This window comes from Dromiciops gliroides, chromosome 2 (assembly GCF_019393635.1).
Source record: "Dromiciops gliroides isolate mDroGli1 chromosome 2, mDroGli1.pri, whole genome shotgun sequence".
NCBI classification, from domain to species: Eukaryota; Metazoa; Chordata; class Mammalia; order Microbiotheria; family Microbiotheriidae; genus Dromiciops; species Dromiciops gliroides.
The window spans coordinates 395,323,905-395,339,452 of NC_057862.1; positions in this window are offsets into that span (position 1 = coordinate 395,323,905).

Here is a 15,548-nt window from a genome sequence, read left to right on the forward strand (position 1 = left end):
AGTGTTTTTGCCAAGAAAACCCTGAAGAGTCAGAAATGGCTGAACAACAACAATTCTTAGGAAGTTTCTTCCTCACAGGGAAACTAAAATTACCTCTCTGCAACTTAGACCCATTGATCCCAGTTCTGCCTTTTGAGGACAAAAAAAATTAATCTGATCCCTCTTTCACATGACAGCCCTTCATATATTTGAAGGCAGCCCTTGTATTCCTGCTAAGTTTTCTCTTCTCAGGGCTAAACATCTTCTGATTTATCCAAGTATTTCCAAATGGTTTTCTTTTCAAATCTTTTTCCAAACGGAGCCTTCTTTAGGGACCAAGTGCAGGCAGAAAGCAACAAAGAAAAAGAACCTATAGCACTAGCCACTGATTCATAGGATTCAGTAGATGTTGCCTCCAGGGAGGCAGGAGAGTGAAATGAAAAGTCTGCTGGACTTATATGTTTGGAGACCTGGGCCAAAGTCCTTGTTCCACCATTTTCTATGGAGTTGTGTGACTTTGGGAAAATCACTTGACATTCCTGGGCTTTGATGTCTTCCTCTGTTGTGCTAGATGGTCTGTAAGTTCTCTTCTAGCTCAGACACTCTATGTTCTAATGATTCTTCTATTCTAACATTCTATACTATACTTTTAGCTTTGGTGTTCAATGTTCCGAGGTCCCTCCCAGCTCTGACGTTCTATGTTCTGAGATTCCTTCCAGCTCTAACATTCTGTGTTCTAGGATCTCTTCAAGCTTTCATATTCTGTGTATCATTCGATGATCTTTCCTCATTTACTTAATGTTCTTTCTTCTACATGCCTTCTCTCCACCACTTCACATTGGCCTTCGGCCATCTCTTTGAAATAAGGACTTTTCACAGATTGTAAAGCCTCCACCTTCACTGTCTATTCAACTCCAGTCCTTGCTCCTGGTTCCCCTTTGCCTCATTGCTCTCTGCACAGAATCCCCCTCCTCCGCCTCCTCCTCTTCTATGCAGTAAGCTCTTGATAATTACCTTGGAGTAGACAAAGACTCAACGAGACAAGAATATAATGGCTTCTGTGCTTGGGAGTCAGCAGGAGCAGGAAGCTTTAGAAATAGGGACATACAGTCAACTCTTTGACTATTAGCCAAAGAACCGAGCCAGGGAGCATGATGGTTAAAATAAATCTATGGATAATCTTCATCTGAGTTTTTTCATCTGACCCTCTTCTTCCTCCAGACCTTTAAGCACAGTTACTAACAAAAGGTTCATGAGGTTGATATGAATTTCTTCCGTGTTCTCTTTCCTTAAACTGTAAGAAAGGGGGAGTAATTTTTATCATTAATGATAGCTCATTTAGAACATGCTTCCCTGTCAGCCCCCCTGGGAGGTAGGTTGTGTAAATATTATGCTTCTCATTTTACAGATGGGGAAGCTGAGGCTCAGAGAGGTGACATAACTTGCCCTTGTTTATGTATCTAGTAAGGATGAAAGCAGAGCAGTTAGGTAGTACAGTAGATAGAGCACCACACCTAGAGTCAGGAAGACTCATCTTCCTGAGTTCAAATCTGGCCTCAGACACTTACTAGCTATGTGACCCTGGACAAGTCACTGCACCCTGTTTGCCTCAGTTTCCTTATCTATAAAATGAACTAGAGAAGGAAATGGCAAACCACCGCAGTATCTTTCCCAAGAAAACTCCAAATGCAGTCACAAAGAGTCAGACATAACTGAAAAACTCAAGAGCAACAAAGGGTGAAAGCCAGGACAGAATCATAGCCTTGGAAGTGGTGTTAGTGATCATCTAGTGCAAAAGCATCATTTTACAATTTAGGAAACTGAAACCCAGAGAAGTAAAGAATAGGCAACAAAGAGCTGTCAGGATTTGAGGCCTTGACCTCTGACTCCAAATCCAGTGTTTCTCCCACTATTCCCTTCATATCATGAGGGCTCCATACAATATTGCCACACTGACCCAGTCATATTTCCTTAGAATTACCCAAGATTCTCATTTTTTCTCTCCAGGGGAAGTATGGAAAACACCTACAGCACCTCCCCTTTCTCCATCAATCTAGGCTTTTCCCACTCATTCTCTCCCCATAGTCCTCCATTAAATGGTAGGTAGGAAGCATTCCAAATCTGGGAGATACCCTCGTGGGCTCAGCTGGTCCTCTAAAGCTGTACTGATTGCCTCCTGGTGGGCCAATGAGGAAGAACATCCAATAGCAACTCCCAATCTCTCTACCTCTGATCCATACAGTAGAGATGCTGCCTGGTTAAGCTCACGTGCTGCTCTCAGCACTTCACTACTGCTCAAAAGCTCTGGTGGTTTCCCATTACCTATAAAATAGTATTAATGCTTTAACATGATATCCCAGGTGAATAGAGCACCGGCCCTGGAGTCAGGAGGACCTGAGTTCAAATCCGGCCTCAGACACTTAACACTTACTAGCTGTGCGACCCTGGGCAAGTCACTTAACCCCAATTGCCTCACTAAAAAAACAAAACAAAACAAAACAAAACAAAACAAAACAAAACAAAAAAACCATGACATCCCAGGCCCTCACAATCTCATCCCGATCTCCCTATCCAGCCTTACCTCACACTACTCCCCTTTGCCTACTATATGCTTCAGCCAAACTGGATTATTTACCATTCTCCTGCCCTAAATAAATGCTGAATTTTCCTGCTCTTGTGCTTTTGCTGTACCCTAAACCTGGAAGGACCCTTACTTTGTGTCTAAATATTGAAATTACACCCCTCCTTCACAGACTAACTCAAATAGCAACTCCTCCATAAAGTCTGATCTTCCCACTTGGAAATGATCTTTACTTCCTCAGACTCTAATTTATAAATTTAGTTGATTGGGTTGGACTGAATGATCTCTGGAGTCCCTTCCAGTTCTAAATCTATAATCTTACAAGTCTTGCACTTAGCTTGCAATCTTTTTTGCACATAACATGTTCCATTTTGTATTGTAACTACTCGTATACTTGCCATCTTCTCCACTAGACTGTAAACTCCATGAGGGCAGGTGATTCCTGCTAGGTATCTCCCCTAGTATCTAGTACAGTGCCCTGTACCATTATGCACTTAATAAAAGTTGGTTCAATTTCATAGAAGTATAAAATATTTAGAACACATACCATAGAACATCAAAAGTAAAGGGACCTTGGGACATAGAACACAAAATGTCAGGGCTAGAGAAGACCTAGTAATATGTAATAGTGTGTCCCACAAGACTTCAGCAAAGCTAAAGTTTAGGAAGCATGAAACAAGATAGGGATTTTTAGGTTAAGAGAGTATCATTCTACAATTTAGAAGAGGTTTAGTGCCTGAATAGTTTGACTGAAGGTAAGGAGGCCATCAAAACAATGAACTGGTCTCTGGGGTACAGATCTTTGCCCCTAGCTACCTAACTGTGTAAGACCCTAAAAAAAGAGTATTTCAAGTATAACTGGCTGAATCAGGACTTATCATCATAAGACAAAGAAAAGTCCCCACCTGAGGGAACTGGCCAGAACTAGTAAGAAGTGTCAAATAGGAAAGTCTAGATCTCTCCCACCTCTTGCCTTGACGTAGCAATTACCTTAGCCTTGGCTCTGAGGGGTTCAAAGAAAAGAGTCTTCTGTTAATCTTGGGCTAAATATTATTACCCCAGCTGAAAGAGTATGGTAGCACTCCAGCTAGAAAAGTCACTACACCATTCTTGCTGGAGAGAGCAGAGTACCATCCAGCCCTGAGAAGAGTTCAGCAATGAGTGACCTGCTTGGCTCAATGAAGCAGTCCATTGATTCTCCTGGCTCAATCAAGCAGCAGCAGTTCCCATTAGCCAAACAATACGCATACCTCCATAGCATCTGAACCTGGTGAAAAACCAGCAGAGCAGCCAAGTGGTGCTCTTGAAGCAGCCCAGCAGCAAACTAATCAACCCAGTGAAGACATTGTACTTTATAAGGAGTAAGCCTAGCTGAGCTGCCCGTACATCTGAGATTCTGTGACCTATGAGGAGCCAGCCTAGTTGAACAGCCAAGAAACTCATCCATAACTAACACCATGACATTTTGTGATGTATTCCATGGAGTGCTCACTCTTCCCCACCCTACCCCATCCCATCCATGAGGCTCTGAATTTGTGGAAAAGTGTGGTTTTGCCATGCATACTCTTCAACCTAGCAATACCACTACTAGGTTGGTATCCTAAAAGTGATTTTTTTTTAAAAGTTGAATTCGAAATTGGGGTGATGCTCATCAACTGGGGAAAGGCTGAACAAATTATGGGATGAGATTAGGATGGAACACTATTGTGCTGTAAGAAATGATTAGCAGGGTGCTATCAGAAGGACTTATGAAAAATGCAACCCATCTACGAGAAAGAACTGATGGTATCTGAATACAGATTGAAGTATAATTTTTTTTCTTAGATTCTCTTTCTAAAGTTTTTTTGTGTTTTTTTCACAACCTGACTAATGTGGAAATGATTTGCATGATTACACATGTATAACATATTAAATTTCTTCAGTTCTTAAGGGGGTGGGGATGGAAGGAGGAAGAGAAGTTGAAAGACAAAGTTTTAAAAATCAATGTGTGTGGGGGGGAAGCTAGGTGGCAAAGTGGATAAAGCGCCGGTCCTGGATTCAGGAGTACCTGAGTTCAAATCCAGCCTCAAACGCTTGACACTAGCTGTGTGACCCTGGGCAAGTCACTTTATCCTCATTGCCCTGCAAAAAAAAAAATCAATGTGGGGAGCAGCTAAGTGGCACAGTGGATAAAACACTGGCCCTGGATTCAGGAGGTCCTGAGTTCAGATCTGGCCTCAGACACTTAGCTAGCTGCGTGACCTTGGGCAAGTTACTTAACCCTCATTGCTCCACAAAAAAAAAATAATAAATGTTAAAATTTCTTTATACATGTAACTTGGGGGAAATTCCAAATAAATAAAAGTGTAGTTTTGGAAAAATACTCTGTAATAACCGTTTCTGCTATACCATTTGAGTAAATACCTTTACTAAAGAACAGAGTCTATTGGCTGATTGTTAATGGGAAGTGCATTGGTGGGGGTTTGTGAACTAGAGTTAAAACGATAGCCACCAACAAGATTACCCCCACCCCAAGAACTGTGGAAACAGTAGCAACTGCCCCTCTGAAAAACCAACCTGTCAATGCCACTGCAAGTCAAGAGTGAACCTAGTTGGGGAAGTTCAAAGTCTAACAGGATTTAGATATGGAAGGGACTTTGGAGGTTTATCTAGCCCAGCTTCTTCACTTTACAGATGAGAAAACTGGGACCAAAATGTGGAAATTATTTGCCCAAGGTCACAAAACTAATAAATAACAGAATCAGGATTCAAGCCCAAGCTTTCTATCTCCAAACTCAGTGCTCTACACTGTGCTACCTCCTTTATGCACATTGCCAACATGCAGATTTCACTGATATAACAAAGAATTTTATAAGAAATAGAGCTGTATCTCCTCTTGACAGAAAGGTTATAGGGCAGGTAGGTGGCACAGTGGATAAAGCACCATCCCTGAATTCAGGAGGACCTAAGTTCAAATCTGGCCTCAGACACTTCACAATTACTAGCTGTATAACCCTGAGCAAGTCGCTTAACCCTCATTGCTCTCCCTCCCCAAAAAAAGAAGAAAAAAAAAGAAAGGTTATAGACTCAAGATTTATAATAACATTAATTTTCAGGCACAGTGTGGAAATTTCTCTTATTTGGCCATGTGTACTTGTTATGAGAGTATTATTTCACTTTTTCCCATTTTTTCCACTTGGAGGAAAGGAAGGATAGGGATAGGACACCCAAAAAAGAAAAAGAAAAGAAAAACAACTGAGATATTGATTGAAACATCTTTTTTAATGCAGAGAAGGGATCGGAAGGAAGACTAGAAAGAAACACAGGCAAGCAGGACAACTTTGAAAGTTATAGATTAAATTTGTTATATATCTAAGAAGAAAAGCGAGCTGTACATAATAGAGATCTTCAGTTTCACGTATAATCCTATTTTTATGTTCTACTATGGATATGAAGATGCCCGTTTTATTTAGAGTTTGTTAAGTTCCAAATAAAAGCAAGAAATAGAGGTTTATCATAGCAGAACAGGCTGCCTAAAGAGGTAAGGAAGTGAATGCCTCATCACAAGACAGAGGATCATAGAGTAGAATGGAGAGTTGGAAGGGATCCCAGAGGCCATCTAGTCCAACTCTTTCATTTTATTTATTTATTCTAAACTTAATGAATGCCAAATAAAATGAGTATTTCTAGATACAAAGTAGAAGAGGAAAAGGGGAATTGTACATGAAAGGTGAATCTCATATACAGCTTGCTTTTATTTTGAAGTATATGATAAATTCAATGTATAGCTTTCAAAGCTATCCTGCTGGGGGAAGCTATGTGGCATAGTGGATAAAGCACCAGCCCTAGATTCAGGAGGACCTGAATTCAAATCTGGCATCAGACACTTGACACTTACTAGCTGTGTGACTCTGAGCAAGTCAGTCAACCTCATTGTCCCACCAAAAAAAAAAAAGCTATTGTGCTTACCTGGGTTTTCCTCTGGGTTTTCTTCTGTTCTCTTCCATGCATTAAAAAATGTTTCAAGGAGAAGCTAGGTGGCTCAGTGGATAGAGCACTGGCCCTGGAGTCAGGAGGACCTGAGTTCAAATCAGACCTCAGACACTTCACACTTACAAGCTGTGTGACCTTGGGCAAGTCACTTAACCCCAATTGCCTCACCAAAAAGTAAACCAAAAAAATGTTTCAGTAACCTTCTTTCCTTTTTTCTCTTCTTTTCTTCTTTGGAAACCCTATCAGCAACCTCCTCTCTCTTTTACCTATCTCCCCAAGAAAATTACCAAAAAGAAAGAAAGAAAAGGAAAAAATCACCCTTATAACAAACAGAACAGATTCCCACATTGGCCAGGTCTGGAGATGTATATCTCATTATATATCTTTCATTCCTCAACTCTCTATCACAAAGTGGCTATCATGCTTTATCAACAGTGTTCAGGAGCTACATGGTTGGTGACTGCATTGATCAGGGTTCTTAAGTTTTTCAAAATTGTTTTTCTTTATAATGTCATTGTCCCTACATAAATTGTGCTCCTGGTTCTTCTCATTTCACTATGCATCCACTTGTACAAGTTCTCTCAGGTTTCCCAGAAACCTGACCTTTTTCCATTTCTTATGATACAATAATATTCTATTATATCCATTTGCCATAATTTGTTCAGCCATTCCCCGTTTTATGTAGAAAGCCTCTTAGATTCTTGTTCTTTGTTGTTATTGTTATTAAGCCATTTTTCAGTCATGTCCAAGTTTTTGTGACCCTATTTGGGGTTTTCTTGGCAGAGATATTGGAGTGGTTTGCCATTTCTTTCTCCAGCTCATTTGACAGATGAGGAAAATAAGGCAAACAGGATTAAGTTACAGGCCCAGAGTCATACAGCTAGTAAGTGTCTGAGGCCAGATTCGAACTCAGAAAGATGAGTCTTCCTGAGTCCAGGTCTGCCACTCTATCCACTGTGCAACCTAACTGCTCCAAACAAAAAAAAAGTTGCCATAAATATTTTTTACTTATGGGTTCTTTTTCTCTTTCTTTGCTCTTTTTTGGATAGAAGCCTAATAGTGATATCACTGGGGTCTAAGTTTAGTGACACAGATTAATGAATTTTTGTTACCTCCTCATTCTAAAGAACAGGGAACTAAAGATTAGACAAAGTAAGAAACTGGCCCCCAGCTAGTTAGTGGCAGAAGAAATGGGGGCTGGAAATCAAGTACTCTCCATTATACTAGGTTTATTGAATGGGACATCAATGAGTGATATTCCCCACAATGAGCAGCCATTCTGAAATCATTAACAGAAGTGACACCTCTCACATATTACTTGTAGTCTTGTATTTGAAGAAGGTGCTATTTTTACCTTCTCTCTCTCTCTAGGGGGATGTCTCCCAGCAACCTTCCTTTCCCTTCTGTGCATAAAAACTGCTTGCCAAAATTCAAGGGGCTTCCTACATAGGCAATGAGAGCTCATTATAACTACATAGCCACATTTTCATCTGTAGTACCAAAACATGCTGTAGAGAGCCTAAGCTTCCTCTTTTGTAAAAATGGATATTGAACGAGATGGTCACCAAGCTCCCTTCCTAGTTCTGACATTCTCTGTTCCAAGGTCTCTCCCAGCTCTATTAATTTTGTGTTCTATGTTCTAACATTCTATGCTCCAAGGTCCCTTCCAGCTCCAATATTCAGCAAATTCCATCTATTCCCCACACCTGTGCAGAGAGAGCCACTTGTGAGTCATATTATTCCAATGGGGCTTAGAGGAGACAGAAGAGCTGAGTGTTTTGCATGAAGAAAGACTCTACCTTAGCATGGGTGACTTCTTCAAACCAGATGAAGAGATCCTATCTTGGAAGTGGCAAAGCAACAGCAGCCCTCACTGTGGAGAATACTAGCAACCACATAAGCTAGTACCCTGAAGGCAGCCTTTTGCAACATATAATTTATGCAAAGGGTCCAGATGCTTCTCTTAGGCTTATTCTAAAGCAACAAAATACTTGTTTATTTCCAAGAGGGAATGAATGATAATGATATTTCATTTCCCGATGAGAAAGACACCCATCTCCCTGGGAGGAAGATTTCTGCAGAAGGAATGAGTCTGGGGAAAAAAGGGAATCTGTTAACTTGCTCACACTGCCAAAGAGGATGGAATATAGCCTGATGCTGTGTGACTGTCTCCAAATTCTGAGCATTAACAAGTTGAGGGTAAATAATACTTCCTAGTGGATGGAACTGGGATGCTCAGTCATCTGTTTATGTCAGCTTTCGACAGACAGAAGCGACCAGGTTCCCAGTGATAATGGGTGCCATATTCTCATTCTGAGGGGTTTGGGTTGATGATTTTGCAGAATAACATCTCATTCTAAGCTGTGCTATCTGGCACATGGCCAACACATGTGGAGACTGATCTCAAAACAATGTGTCCCCATGAAGAAATAAGAACTGAGCCAAATAAACAACTCACTGTGTGGATTTGGTCAAGTCACTTCCTCTCTGTGACTCAAGTTCTTCAACTATAAAATTATGGAATTGGATTAGATTGTCTCCAAGTTCCCTCCCAGTTTCTGTCTTCCATGTACTTTATTCTAAGGGGTCTTCCTAATCTAACATTCCATATTCCATATTTTTCATAAAGATATATTTTGTTGACATCTTTTGTCTTTACATGAGTCATTTCACCTCCTCCACCCCAAAATAATTGTTGGCACTTTAAGGTTTGCCAAACACTTTCCATGTCATCATGCTGCAACCCCATAAAACCACTGTGAGGTAGGCACTATTGTTGTCTCCATTTTACAAATAAGGAAACTAAGACTGAGGAAGGTTAAGTGACTTGCCCAAGGTCACACAGCTAGTAAGTATATAATGCAAGATTCAAACTCAAGAGTCTTCTTGACTTTACGTTCAACACTATCCATTTGACACCTAGCTGCCAGCTGAACTCTTTCTTGTGACAAAGATAAACAATTAAGCAAACGTAGTACATATAAGGGGCAGCTAGGTGGCACAGTGGATAAAGCACTGGCCCTGGATTCAGGAGGACCTGAGTTCAAATTTGGCCTCAGACACTTGATACTTACTAGCTGTGTGACCCTGGGCAAGACACATAACACCCTCATTGCCCCGCTCCCCCCAAAAGTAGTAGATATAGTGATATTATCTGACAATGTATACATTATTTTATTTTAGTGGTCCCCCACCTCTCTACTGTGAGGAAGAAAGTGTTTATCTTTTCTCTTGGATCTATTGATTTTTCCATTAGTAAGGGTTCAACATCCTTTTAGTGATTTTTTTTCTCCATTTACCTTATTGTAGTCTTGGTCCCACTTATTTCTCTCTGCATCAGTTCATTCAGATTTTCCCATGTTTCTCTGGATTGTTCATATTCATCATGTCATTCTGCAAAATAATATCCCATTTCATTCATGTATCATTGCTTTTTCATTCATTCCCCAAGTGATGGGCACCCATTTTGTTTCCAGTTCTTCACTACCACTCCAAGGTGTCCCACTAGGGAGCCATCACCAGTCATCCTGACATATGTATTGCCACTGGACTCCAATGACTTTGAAGAAGAGAGTGAGATTGATGAGTTTGCACAGCTCTGCATCACTCAATTTCAATTCACTTGCAAATCAAGACATCACTCTCCTGATATCATCAGTTCATCTTTGAGAATGAAGGGTGAGCAACAACACCAAGAAAACTACTCTAAAGATGTTGTTATATCTGAAACCTCTGTTTCTGTCTTTGACTTTCTTGGAGCATATGCCCCATAGTAAGATGGATAAATCTAAACACATATGTGGTATGATCACTTTCCTTTTGTAATCCCAAATTAAAACCCAGAATGGTTGGGACATTCTACACTACTGGTAAGGTATCCGTGTATCTATCTTCCCACAGCCTCTCTAACATTCACCATTCTAATCTTTTGTCATCTCTGCCAATCTGCATGATGTGAGGTAAACGCTGAGAGGTGCTTTGATTTGAATTTCTCTATCAGAAATTTGGAGCACGTGTATATGTTTTCATTTACAGTTTGCAATTCTTCTTTTAAAAACTATTTATTTTAAAAATAGGAGAATGAGAATACATCTTCTTCCCTTCTGGGTAGAGGTGGCAGACTGTGGAGATAGAACACAGATTTTATTGAACTTGATTAATGTTTTGGTTAGTTTTGCTTAAACCCTTTTTTCTCTTTTTTATCAATTGAATTCTCTGTTTTATGGATGGCTTTCTATAGGACAGAAGAAGGATATATTATGAAATCAAGGTGATGTAAAAACAATTGATATCATAAATTTTTTAAAAATAAAACTATTCACACATATTGACCACTTATAATAACAGTAGTAATAGCTAACATTTATGTAGCACTTAAGGTCTGCAAATTGCTTTACATTCATTATCTTATTTGATTCTCACAATAGCCCTGTGAGGTGTGTGATATTATTTCCCCCATTTTACAGATGGGGAAAGTGAGACTTAGCTTACGTGACTTGCTTAGGACTATACAGTTAATGTGTTGGAGGTAATTTTTATACTCAAGGCTTCTTGTTTCCAAGTCTGGATCTCTTATCCACTATGTTGAACAGTCACCAACTATTGGGAAATAGCTTTTAGTGTCATATATTTGTGTTGATTCTCTATATTGTGGCTCTCTGAGCATATTACCTGTTCTCTAGTTCTATCTATCTCTAACATTCTATGTTCTATGTTCTATGTTCTATAGCTCCTTCTACCTGTGGTACTTTTGTGTTCTAAGATTCTTTTTTCTCTGACATCTCATGTGCCATGTTCTAAGATTTCCTCCAACCCTGCCAACTGTGTTCTATCTTTTAGGTTTCTTCCAGCCCTGACATTCAATTTTCTATCTTCTTTGAAAACAAAGCAAATCTGATGAACCAGTTTAGGAGGTACTGTCCACTCTATTCTATCTATCCTCTCTGCCTATCTATTCTAGATAATAATAAGACCTCATTTTTCTATAGTGCTTTAACGCTTATAAAGTATTTGTCTCACTACCACATTATAAGTTAGGTATTATCAATATTCTTCTTCTTCTTGTCTAACAGATAACAAACTGAAGCTGAGGGAGCCAAAGAGACTTGCCTAAAGTCCTCTGGCTAGATAAGTCTAATTGTTGGGATTTGAACACAGGTCTCTTGGGATTTCAAGTATCATGTTTTTTCCACTATGCCATGCTGTCCCTGGATGTCTTTGTAATTCCTCAGTAGTCATCTTGGCCAATCCCTTGAGCAATCCCTGATTATGATTTTCCCAGATGTTGTGCCATAAACATACCACTGAACCCATATTTACACGACAGGAAGTAGCCTTGGATAAGTTCCACGGGCCAAGAAATTTAAGTTATTCTTAATAACATTTCTGAATAAGAAGGATTTTTTTCCTTTTCTGCTGAAGGGCAAGATTAAATTGCTTTTGTCTCCAGAACCTATGAATCTTATTGTTTCTTCTAAATTCTACAGCATTTTCCCTTTTAATATCTTCTCATCAGCTACAATACTCAGAGCACCCTCTCCTGGCCAAGTAAAGGGCCCTTTCCTGAAAAACAATTAGATTTAGTACTCATGAGTATGCCTGGGAGGGTGTGTCAGGTATACTTCTATACTTGTTGGTCCTTTCCTTTCTCTTTGCCTTCTGGTAGGCCTGTGTTAGTACTCTCCACTCAGTGTGAGGCACCCAAGCATAGCTCAAAGGTTTTACTTCAATTCCCACCAAGTTGAAAGCAATGGTGTATATGAAATAAATGCATGCTGATTAGGAGGTAGAAAACAAGGGTGGTACAGTAGAAAGAGGGTAAGAGGTCCTGTGTCCAAATACTGCCTTTGATGCTTATTATCTGTGTGACCTTGGGCTAGTAATTTACCATCCCTGGGTCTCAGTTTCCTCATCTGCAAAATGAGACAATTGAACTAGAAGGTCTCTGGGTTCCTTTCCAGCTCAAAAAAAATATCTATCATTTACTAGTGGTGTCACCTCTCTGAGACTCAATTTCCTCCTATGTACAACAGGGATAATATATGCCCTCCCTCTCTTCCAATGTCATTAGGTGAAGATCAGATGACATCATAGAATTTAAAGCTGGAAGAAAGCTCAACCCTCTCATTTTACAAGTGAAGATAGTTAGACTCAAAGGGAAGAAACCACTTGACCATAGACTTACCCAAGGACTAAGTTAGAGAGCCAGGATTCAAATTCATGTCCTCTGATTCCCAAATGCATGGCCTTTTCCAATGTACCACACTGCCTCTCCCTGGTGCTAGTGAAAAGTCTGTTGGAATAAAGAACTATAAGATTGTCAACCACTATTAAAAGTACTGTTATTATTTGCCTGAAGCTATAGATCTCACCCCTATTCTGTAAAGACCTCATCTTTTCCCTCTCATTTTCCTGCCCAGATGTCCTGAACTTTTCTTTTATTCTATTTTTGTTGGCCTTAGTAGGGCGATGGCTCCTAATCTAAGGTCTCCCAACCTATGGAAGCCATTTCTCCCCTGATCCTATCCTAGAAATCTTCACCAGTATTGACCACACACACACACACACACACACACACACACACACACACATACCTTTTTCCCTCAGTTGATCTAGGATTCCTTCCCCTCTCTATACCCCCAAATACATAAAAATTCACAGATAGACCTACACAGAGACAATCCCCACCCCAAAGTTTTGTGACAGATTAAGAAATAGGCAAGGGGGGCAGCTAGGTGGCACAGTGGATAAGGCACCAGCCTTGGATTCAGGAGGACCTGAGTTCAAACCCAGCCTCAGGCACTTACTAGCTGTGTGACCCTGGGCAAGTCACTTAACCCCCATTGCCCTGCAAAAAAAAAAAAAAGAAATAGTCAAAATTGGGGGGGGCAGAATAAAGTTTGGGAAGCAGTGATCCTGTCTTTCCTTTAGTTATTGACCTGTATCATTGCAAGTGACCTAAGAGTCTTGGTTAAAGGGTACCTGCCAGAATAAAGCAAAATCCTCACTAGTTCTGTTTCTGATAAAAATAATATTCAGTTGCTTCTAATACATCTCCTGATTCATCCTCACATGTCCCTGAGATAATAGCAATTAAACATCTGGGTAAGGGAGAGAGTTTGCTATGCTCCCTAAACACTAATAGAAAAGCAAAGTTTCCCAAAGTGAAATCATTCTTTGCTTGCGGGAAGGAGAACGAATTAGCATGAATTCCAGATTTGAGGAAAGTAAGTGGGAGTTAATTTCAGATAATGTGGCACTATGCAGCTCCTTGTAAAAATTAATCTCCACTAGGGCAAATTGGCAGCCTTGAAAACTTACTGAACTATTGCAGAGTTGCCAGGAACCTGTCTAAAAAAACCAACAACTCTCCATTGTTCATCTTCAATGTTGAATAGCAAAAAAGCCGTCCTTGCAAAAAGGGCCCTGTGACTTGGAACAAAACACTTCCCTCTATAAGGATTCAGATTAACCTCCATAAAATGAAGGAGTTGGATTAGATGGCATCTTCAAAATTGAACAATCTAAATTTGGTCCCTTCCAAAGATAATATGCTATATTCTCTGGGTAGGTCATGTGAATGGGTGTAAATGAAGGTAAATGGATGTCAATGGATCACTCTCACTAGTTTCACCCAGAAGCCTGGGCTACTTTAAAAAGCTAAAGTTGAAATCTTTGAGACTTTTAAGTATCCTCGATAGGAATATTCCCATTGACACCAAATATGGGACATTAGTCACTCATATTTTAACAACAATGGCTGAGCCTGGACCCAGGAAGACCTGAGTTGAGTTCTATTAGTTGTGTGACCTAAACATATCATTTCTCTTCTGAGCCTCAGCTTCCTCATCTATAAAATAGGAATAATAATAGCACATACCTCAGAAAGTTGTGACATTTTAAACTTTAAGAGAGCTACAGAAATATGAGCTGTTATTATTATTCCTTTTATTCCTCCCACCCAAAACACAGCCCTCTTCCAAATTTATTCATTCCCATTGATAGCACCATTATCATTCCAGTCACCCAGTTTGGAGTCATTCATGATTCGTGCTTTGCAGGTTTGAGTTATCCTTAACTCTTTCCTCTCCTTGAACTCACATACCAATAAGTTGTTGATCCATTTCCCACAACATCTTTACTTCTGTATGCAACCTCTATCATAGTTCAGACCTTTATTACCTCTTCGTTACCTCTTGTCTGAACTATTATAGTAGGCTCCTAAGAGATTGAAAAGTGAATAAGAGGAAAGGAAATGAAGACAAAGAATACAGACAGGTTTTTCTAGGAATTTAACTATGGGATAGTGGAGAGATATAGGATAAGAGGATCAAGTGAGGTTTTTTTTAAAGGATGGAGGAGACTTGGGAATATTTTTAGACAGTAAAAAAAGGAAGCAGTTGATAGGTAAAGGTTGAAGATTATTGAGAAAGATGGCATGATTGTAGGGAATGGGATCAAAAGGACCAATAGAGGAATTGGTCTTGACCAGAATAAGGGCCACCTTTTTATCAAAGAATAGATTGAGGAAAGAATGGGGGGAAATGGCAAGTGTTTTCAGCATTTATTAAGCATATGTTATGTGTGAAGTAGAAATGGAGAACATTATAAACATAAGTTTAAAATGGAAGCATAAGAGCATGAGGCATGTTTTAAATAAGGTGAATAATGTAGTTTGTGTTTTTTTAAAGGGGGGGCAGTCATGTGGCACAGTGGATAAAGCACCAGCCCTGGATTCAGGAGGACCTGAGTTCAAATCTGGCCTCAGACACTTGACATTTACTAGCTGTGTGACCCTGGGCAAGTCACTTAACCCCAATTGCCTCACCAAAAAAAAAAAAAAAAAAGAATGCAGGTAAAGAAATGGAAGGTACACCTGAAAAGGTAGGCTGAGGCCAGATTGTGGAAGGCCTCAAATACCAAACTAATGAGTTTGGACTTTGTGTTTTAATCTGGAGAGAGGCACTGAAGTATTGGAGCAGGGGAGTAATTGTGATCAGAGCATTTCATTCCAAAG